General features: G+C 38.3%; 1 pseudogene; it reads left to right on the forward strand.

The window, feature by feature from the left end:
* Positions 1-9,079: 9,079 nt before the first annotated feature.
* LOC134367166 (ferritin heavy chain-like) lies at positions 9,080-9,591 on the forward strand (annotated as a pseudogene).
* The last annotated feature ends 493 nt before the right edge of the window (positions 9,592-10,084 follow it).

The following is a 10,084-nucleotide window of genomic DNA, read 5'->3' on the forward strand; positions in this document are numbered from 1 at the left end:
TTGTTCAGTTTTTCATCTTAAATGAAGATGATCATGACCAACCTACAGGACTCAACAAAGCACATATTGAGAACCTGGCAGTAAGAACTTTTGGTGAAATTGATTGATTAACAACCTGTTGTGTTTGCATTACAGAATACATAGAAGGCAACAAGCTTCGCATACTACCTTGTTCCCATGTATATCATGTCCACTGCATTGATCGCTGGCTGCCTGAAAACTCTACCCGTCCTATTTGTTGCCGTAAAGTAATAGACTCTAGTTACAGAGAAAATTCTACCTGAGATGTGAACTCTCATCTATAAAAACTACTATACTGACAGACATAACTGTTATTTGCCTTATGTCCACTTTTGAAGTGATACATATATTAAATATGAAACTTAATTGTCGGTTCCTGAAGAATGATTGTACTTTCTCCAGTTTGTTTCAAAATAAAAGCAAATATTAAAAAGCCAAAAGAAAAAGTGTCCTATCTGACAACAAAGACCAGTTCTACACAGTGGCAGGTTACGGAATTTCGATAGAAACTTAGCAGGTACGCTGAGTAAAAAGGGGTACTAGAAAATAACTCTACCCCTCAGGAGCCAAGAGGACATGATCCGAGTATGTGTGACTTTCTTGGTCACCGTTTTAAAGGAAATTGCTTGCCCTCTGCTTCCTCTTCCCCCCTTCCTATGGGCTTCAATTCTGATGTGTTGCTAGTAAATTGGTTTAGGATTGATCTCAGAAATGGTGAAACAATAAATTGGAAAGAAAGAAACTGTGTGCCTGAGCGACATTGTCTCTGCCTGCTTTCTCCGGACTGTCAATATAAGAGAGAACTAAAACTGCTGTCTAGGGAGTAATTGGGCAAGGGACACAAAGAATATTACTATTTTTAAGATGAACATGCTAATAATATTGAATTGATCAACACATACTGTACATAAATACTCATAGTCAATTCTTTACTCCATAAATATATGTAATCAAAATAAATAAATCAGAAAAAATATAATACAAATCTCTTAATGAACTTTTTGAAGTACCCTCACATGTTTTTCCTCTTGTAGTTGCAATCTTTGTAGACAAACTGATTAACTGAAATATTTACATTGATTTAATTAATATATGTGTCAGTCAGTAATAATTTAGGAATTGATTTTCATGATTTGGAGAATTGTACACCTTGATTCATTTATAAACAATTTTTTTTCTAATATTAGAGATTATTAATGCGGGGGAGATAAAATTAAGGGGGGAAGCCTGCATAGGGAAAATTGCATTATTCTCTACAGCGTAATTGAGAAATATATTTGATTCAGAGCCGAAATGATGATTCACGGGTAACTAAAAGCACTGATATTTGATAGAGACCTGGCGAAATAGGGAAGCAATTTTAGATAGATTATCTTGAATATGGAACAGACATTTCCAGTTATGATTGCAATTTTTAGTCCTTGATGGTTATTTAAGATCTGAGGAATGCTAGGCAATGTTTCAATAGCTGCATGTACAAAAAATAACATCCTTTGCCTCCAGAAGCTGCTCTCAGCACAGATTTCCCCTTCTGCTCCAGGCCAGGGACTTTGTCACACACACGGGCAGTCAAAGTGAAGAGTTTTGACCTTCCATACTTCCTTTCAGTAGTTCCCTTCTCTTCACTTTCCAGTTTCAACAGCCTCTTCCTTTTCAAATCAGCTGACTTTGGCCTCACCTTCCTTCCCCAAACCACCAGTTGCTCTAGAACAAGTCTTCAATCCATGTTCTATGAAGAAATGCTAGGTTTTGTCTTTGCACTCAATCCCTCTTCTGGCACATACAATTACATGCTGTTTAAATTCATATTACTGCTAATCATTTCAAAGAATCAGCACTCTTCTGGCAAGAGAAAATCAAAGGCTAATATTACTAATAGAGAATGGAGTCATAGGGCCTAAGCGTTGGCAGATTATTAATGAACCTGACCTTATGGGTTGTTTGTCACGTAAGAAATCATAACTTAGGAGCACAGTGTGCATAAGCAAAAGTGAAATGTTAATAATCTTTACAGCTAAAGTATATACCCACTGGCTGTCTAGCTCGGTTGGTTAGAGAATGGTCCAGAGTTCTATCCCTGTTCCGGTCAGCCATACAAACACACACAAAAAATACATAAGTGTGTGTGTGTGTGTGTGTGTGTGTGTGTGTGTGTGTGTGCACGCGCACACGCGTGTATCTCCCAGCCCATTAATTAAAATTAAAATAAATGAGGTTTAAAATCATTTTGGCAGAAAGCTACTAAAAGTCAGATATTTCCTAGAAATTTGAAACCCCCTGAGTAGGTTTAACCAACCTCCAACATTCAGAGATATATCTGGAAAATGGCAAAAGACTTTAAGTAAATAAATCAAAAGGATATTGCTTTTTTAAAATTTTTCATATGTGAGCAGGATTTGAAGAATGAAAAGCTCAGAAGGAAGGTAGTAAACATGAATAACACATAGGAAATATTTTACAGAACTTTTACTTTTGTAAGTTGTGTTTTTCACTGAGTTTTAACATTGGCTGGTTGAGGTCATTACTATATTTTTATGAAAGAAGAAATCAGCAAATAAAGCATTGAGAGTGTGGAAGAAAAGTTTAGAAAATTAAAAAATGAAAGAACATTACTCGTGTCAAGTTTTGAAGAATAAGGATAACACATAAGCTTACACTGTTAGCATGCTGGATTATATTGTGGTAAAGTGTGGAATCATAATGAATATTTTATACGACTCATGCTTTTTCCCTAGCATGTTTCAAAAAAGTTACACTTGATTTTCGTGAAACAAAATTATATAGCTTCAACCAAGAAATTCTGTCTTTACGTTAATTAACATAGTTCCATCAAATCTACTTACTCTAAGTAATACTGCTATGTAGGAAAAGGTATAAGAACTTCTGGAGCAATTTCTGTATCTGTAACAATAGAAGTACAGGCATCAAAAAATAGTATTGAATACACACAAATATTTCAAAGTATATTAGTATATATTATGTTATCAACTTAATAGCAATTAATTTTATATTGGTAATATATATATATATATATACACACACACACATGATATGCATATATCACATTTTATTGGTGAACAAAGTAAACTGAAACAAACTCTTGGGCCCATGAGACCATGATATTAAAGTCAATGTCTACTGCAATCATTCAGCATTTAGCACAAAGCCTGACATGCACTAGATTTTCAAGAAATAGTTATTGAATACATGGTGTATTCATGCAATTCTAATTTAGAGCTCTCTGTATTTGAGTACATCCATAGACCTGGTCTTGTGTTTGCATCTAAATAAAAAATTACTACAAGCATTTTCAGGATTATCTCGATCTCTTTATAGCTTAATAAAGCCACACAAACTCAGTGTCCACATTTGCAAGCGTGTTTGTGAATCTTGTTGAGTGTGACTGCTGCTAGATGGCATGTCCTAGTGTAAAAATGACAACTGTTCCCTGTCCACTCTTATAGTCATGTTGACTTATTTTACCAGATGCAAAAACTAAAAGGAAAACTAAAATTTCCTTCTACAGTTGTGATTAGGAAATGAAAAATAACTTAATAAAAGAAAATTTCAGCACTTTCAGTTATTGAGACTCTTTAAATGATAATTCATGGAAACAACAAACTGCATCAGAATAAAGTACCACTTTTCACTTTTTACTTTTCAAGTTAATAAAAAAAGAATGTGGATGGCCAATATTTAAAGGATGGCATTTACTACCTGAAAGGAAAGTTACATTATGAATCATTGTATAAACTAAAGTGTGTCAATCGTTTCAGCGAAGAAGGGTGGTCAAGAATTGAGATGTGCCATGTGTGTAGGGATACATAGGCATGGCATGCTCAAAATAAAACTTGCACCACTACAACTAGATCTGTTTTCAGTGAGAAGTGATTGTGTTTAAGACAAAAATCATAATCTGAAGCATAATTGGAATTTCTTAATTTTATTAGTGTTACTGTTTTATTTGTAATATTTGTAAAATTGTTAGTTTTATAGGTATAAAAACATACCTTTAAGCATACAGATTTTTATAACTAGTTTTATATTTGTGCATAATTAAGTATAATTATAATAACAGTTTGTCACCATTGTGTGTCATTGATTTTTTTTTCTTCCAAAAGAAACACTGTTCAAATACTCATGCATACTCAACATCCAACCCAACTCATGGTTTTAATTTAGAGAAATGATGAGACTAAAACTTGTAATAGGTCACTAAATTATTTAATTCATATTTTTGAGCACCTACTATGTAGAATTTATCATTGAACAAATTAAACACAATCTTTGTCCTAAAGGAGCTCATGGTCCTGCCAAACTTTGAAAACTACCTAGGGAAGAGTCCAGCTAAGAGCGTTACTCTCTGCTATTTACAAGTTATGTGCTTGAAAGATGTGAACTCAATGTAAATTTCCATCAACAGATTAATAGAAATAAAAAATGTGATATACACATGCCATGGAATAGTATTCAGCCTTAAAAAAGAAGGGAATCCGGCAATATGTGACAACATAGATGAACCTTGAGCACATTATGCTAAATGAAATAAGCCAGTCACAGAAAGACAAATACTTCATGGTTCCACTTATGAGATATCTAAAACAGTCAAGTTCATAGAATCAAAAAGTGAAATTTTGGTTGCCAGGGGCTAGGGGGAGGGGGCAATGGAGAGTTACTAATCCACAGAAATAAAGTTTCCATTAAGCAAGGTAAGTAAGCTGTAGTGATCTGCTGAAGAGCACTGTACCCATAGTCAACAATAAAGTATTGTACACTTAAGAATTTGTTGAAAGCTTAGATCTCATGTTGTGTTCTTACAATAATAAAGAGAAGGTGTTACATACTTTCTAATTCAAAATTTCTTTACCTGTAAAATATGAGTGATAATAAAAATTAATTCAGAGAGTTTCTGTGTTAATGAGATAATGCAGAGTGAACAGCCCAGAGACAGATAATAATGATTCTGGATTGATACATCACTTCTCAATACTATCATTAAAAGATGATTTTGTTTATTAATATGCACATATGCATACATTTGTATAATTATGAACACGCAAATACACACACACATACACACCCACATGGACAAAGAGATAAGCCACCAACTCCCACTACTTATGCGAGGAGTTCATAGAACAAGTTTTCATGTTAGTGCCTATAAAGATACCAGGCATATGACAAGTGCTTGATAGAAATATATTGAATGAATGAATGAGAGCTAATCGCTGACTCTGAGTCAGAACTTAATGTCTATTATCAGTTGTGTAACTATTAGTTCTATAACATTTTTAAACGATGAAGGGAATTGAATGTCAAAACAAGGAGTTTTTACAAATTATATCACTAGAATTTTTATTTGTTCACTCTGCACTTATTATGAATAATATCGCAGTGGTTAATTTTATTGGGCCACAGGGCGCTTAGATATTTGGTCAAACATTATAGTGGGTATGTGTGTGTGAGGGTGGTTTTGGATGAAATGAATGTTTGAATTAGTAGACCGAGCGAAGAACATTGTCGTCCCTAATGTGGGCAGTCTTCATCCAGTTACCTAAAGTCTTAAATAGAGCAAAAAGGCTGACCCTCCCCTGATAAGAGAGAACCTCTCCTTCCTAACTGCCTTCAAGCTGAAAAATCAATATTTTCCTGCCTTCAGACTCAAACTGAAATATCAGCTCTTTTTGAGTCTCAAGCTTGTTAGCCTTTGGACTAGAACTACACCATCAGCTCTCCTGGGTTTCCAGCTTGCCAACTGCAGATCTTGAGACTTGTCAGCCTACATAATGTGAGCCAATTCCTTAATACATTTCTTTCTCTCTCATTTCTCTCTCTCTGTCCTTTCTCTCTTTCTCTGTCTCTTTCTCTATATGTGTACGAACAATAAGTTCTGACTCAGTGATTAGTTGTTATTCATTGATGCAATACATTTCTAATGAGCACCTATCATAAGCCTGGTATTTTTACAGGTACTAACATAAAAACATGTTCTATAAACTCCTCATATTTGCAGGGTTTTTTTGCAGCTAAGTGTTATTCAATGTTCCATATAATCCCTTCTTTAAAAAGTAATACATGCAGTAGGCTCAATGATACATTCATGAGGAAGTTAGACCATAAGTAATGGGAGTTGGTGGCTTATCTCTTTCGTCTGTGTGTATATGTGTATACACACACACACGTACTATAGTTCCATTTCCCTGGAGAACCCTTACTAATACAAACACCGACCATAAATATTTCAAAGCCTTTACCTTATTGACCTATATTCATGCTTCTTTTTAAAAATATGATCTGCTCTGAAGATTTCTTACTCTGTCTATATTTAGTTTCATATTCTTCGTTAAAGCAAAACAGGATGGCATGCTTTTGTTTATACACATGTATATCTCCTTTATGGAAATCTGACATTTCAGCCCACGCTTCTTTATTGATTTCCCTTAGAAGAGTTCATTTTTTTAAGTCTTAGGTTTCCCTTAGTTATACCATATATTTTATACTTAACTACTTCCTTAGAAGTTAGTGATGAGTAATGAGAAACCTGAGAGACAACATAACCATCCCTCAGTACACATAAAACTGTACAATTGTATGATTATTTTAAATAGCTGAAGAGTAAAATCAAAGGGACCAATTAATTATTAAATAATCTTGGGAATATAATAAAAACGTTCTACAAAACAAGACATCTTCTAGTTAAGTAGATTCTTACAGTGAAGGCAACAATGGAATCTCCCAAAGAAATTTTTTAAAGTCTACATTAAGACTAAGCACTTGTGTTATACAGAATAAAATTTTATCTCACTGAGAAATTGATCAAGTGCCACTTCTCCATCTCTACTGTATGATTCTTATATAAAAAATAATCAAAGAAACATTGTTACTATTCAGTTTCTTTACAGAATCAACAATTAAATGCCTCTAAAACTTCCTAGATAAGTTTACACAGCGACAGTTTGATATTTGATCCTTTATTTTCTTCATAAAAACTGACTATAAAATAACATTAGAAAGATAAAAAAAAAAAAAAAGAGAAACAAGGTGTCCCTCTCCTTAAAAAATAAACGTTTAAATAAAAGTAGGCATTTTATCCATAACTTTAAAACCATCTTAGGGCACTTATTATATTCTGTCATTCTATCTTGTATTTTAAGAACAGAGACTATGTTTGATTCTCCTAAGTATTTCCAGAATCAAATACAGTGAGTGACACAAAACTGGAGCACATAGGTGGTCATTAGATTAATGCACAAATAAATTAATTATAAATACCTCAATTATAATACCTAGTTTGGTTGGTCTATGACTTTCACTATGAGATCTTTGAATTCCAAGAATATATTTTGTCTTTTTTATTTCCATATACATGTGTAACACCTTGTATGTATTTACTTGAGACAGTACGGGGGAAAAGATGGCAGTTTGTTTTGGTTTTGGTCTACCTCTCCACTAGAATACAAACCCTATGAGAACAAGGATTTTTGTCTCTCTTTTTTACTGGTATATCTCTAAATCTTATATTAGTTTTTGGGCCATATTAGGTAATCAATAGATATTTGTTAAATTAATTAATGAATGAAATGAAATTTTAGATCTGTGGTAGGAAAGTTGAGCGAATGAATGATTGTGAAAGAATGGTTTGCTGAGAATTGAGGAAGAGATGAATTTTGTATAGCTTATATGGCTCATGCCACAGAACATCATTAACGGATTAAAAAATAAAAGGCTTGATGAGTGGCAGTAAAAGTCAGAACGAGGTTGGACAGGATGAAAACATCTGCATGGTTAACAGTGCTTTCTCTAAGAAGTCACCTAAAGCTTTTGTTTTCTTCCAGAGAAAGAAAAAGAGGAAAGTTTTTTTTGCCCAAAAAGAGGGAATTCACAATCTAGGTGAAGAGGATGAGCACATCTAGGATGTTACTGAAGAGATCATTGAAACTGTCCATTTGGGGATCCAAGCAGGACAGGAAGAACGTGTTTACAGAATTGTGCTGAAAGACTGAGAGACTAGAGAGAGTGAAAAGCAGTGAAGAACAAGTTCAAAAGAGTGAAAGATGGAAAAGTGGAAAGATTCACCTTTGAAATTTTGGAGGTGGTGCTCTACTGTCGGAGAAGTGTGAACTTGATCAGGAGTAGAGGAGAAAAGCTTAGGTCGCTGGAGTTAATAAGGTATAGACACTAAGTGAGGAGGTCATCACAACTGTCATTAGTATGGATACTGAAGCCACTGGGAATTGCTGCCATTCAAATAAAGTTTTGTGATATGAAAAATACAACTAATTACATCACAAACAGCACATTTAATGAAACAATCACATTTAAACAATATTCAAATAAGTTGCTTTAAGAAATCCAGGTGATTTAAAAAAGTTGCACTTACATTCATAAAAAACTTTAAAAAATATTATGTAGGTCAGATGGTCGGTGCAGAGTCGCCTACCTTGCGGATGTACCTCAGCACTCATGACACCCCTCCCCTCTGACTTCCTCGAGTTTTCACCTTATGCCCGTACCCCTGACCCGCTGACTACCGTCCCCACCCCCTGTGGCCGACTGCACTTTGCTCGCCTGGCCCCCTGACCCGCTGGCCCTTCTGACCAGCTGACCCCCGACCCCTGACCCCCGCACCAGATCGGCCCCTTCCCTGTAACAGACTCCACCATCGACTTCCGGTCCTGTGGCAGACCTGCTGCCCAACGCCGCCGACGCTGGGAGCGCCGCATCCCTGACCCCCTCCTCCCCACTGCCCTCCACCCTCTGACCCACTGACCCCCATCCCCACGACTGTCTGATCTCCACTCCTCACCCCCCTGACCTGCTGTCCCCGGTCCCTCTGACCTGCTGGACTCAGTCCCTCTGACACCTGACTCCCGACAGATATGGCTCCCCCCACCCCATGTCACGTGACGGTAGCCACCATCCACTTCCGGTCCCGTCACAGACCCGCTGCCTAACGTCCATGTTGGGAGCACCTCGAGGCCGCCGCCACCGCCGCCCGCTCAGCCTTTCACGCGCCGGCGGCCCCTTCGCGGTTCTGCCAGCGCTGCCTCCGCCCGCCATGGCCGCCGTGCTCTCACAGGTGCGCCAGAACTACCACCCGGACTGCGAGGCCGCCGTCGACAGCCAGATCAACCTGGAGCTCTACGCCTCCTACGTCTACCTGTCCATGGCCTTCTACTTCGACCGCGACGACGTGGCCCTCATGCACTTCGCCCGCTATTTCCTGCGCCGGTCGCACGAGAAGCGCGAGCAAGCAGAGCAGCTCATGAGGCTGCAGAACCAGCGCGGAGGCCGCATCTGCCTGCGCGACATCAAGAAGCCCGACCGCGACGACTGGGAGAGCGGCCTCAGGGCCATGGAGTCCGCCTTCCACCTGGAGAAGTGCGTCAACCAGAGCCTCCTGGACCTGCACCACCTGGCCACCGACAAGGCCGACGCACACCTCTGCAACTTCCTGGAGAGCCACTACCTGCACGAGCAGGTCAAGGTCGTCAAGGAGCTGGGGGGCCACCTCACCATCCTGCACAAGATGGGGGCCCCGGAGGCCGGCATGGCAGGGTACCTCTTTGACAAGCTCACCCTGGGTGGCGACGGTGACAAGGAGGACTGAGATGAGACTGTCCCCACGGCCACGGGGTGCCTTCCCCAGGTAACCAGGCCGGGCGTGCATGTTGCCCTTTCCAGACATTCACTTAAGCTTTTCCTTCCTGTGTTGCCCTTGTGCCCAATAAAGTTATTTGGTTCTCAAAGAAATATAGGTGTCCAGCTGATTCGCGTGTGCAAAACTCTCACCTTTTAAGGATAAGGGCAAATCCCCATGCAGGTTTAAAACGGGTATCCAGGGGTGTCTCTCCACCCACCCCCGCCCCGTCCACATGCAGCTAAGATCTCCACGGATGGAGGGGAAAGGTGTTCCGTGGACCTCTGGCGAACACAACATTAGTCCTTCTCTTATATACATTGTGACAGATGTGTGGTGGGTGGTAGAAGTATAAAACTTGGTACCTCTGGGGGATAAATGAAGGGAATGGGATTGGTCAGGTATTAAAAAAAAGGGGTCCTC

The sequence above is a fragment of the Cynocephalus volans genome, chromosome X (genome assembly GCF_027409185.1).
Source record: "Cynocephalus volans isolate mCynVol1 chromosome X, mCynVol1.pri, whole genome shotgun sequence".
Lineage (NCBI taxonomy): Eukaryota > Metazoa > Chordata > Mammalia > Dermoptera > Cynocephalidae > Cynocephalus > Cynocephalus volans.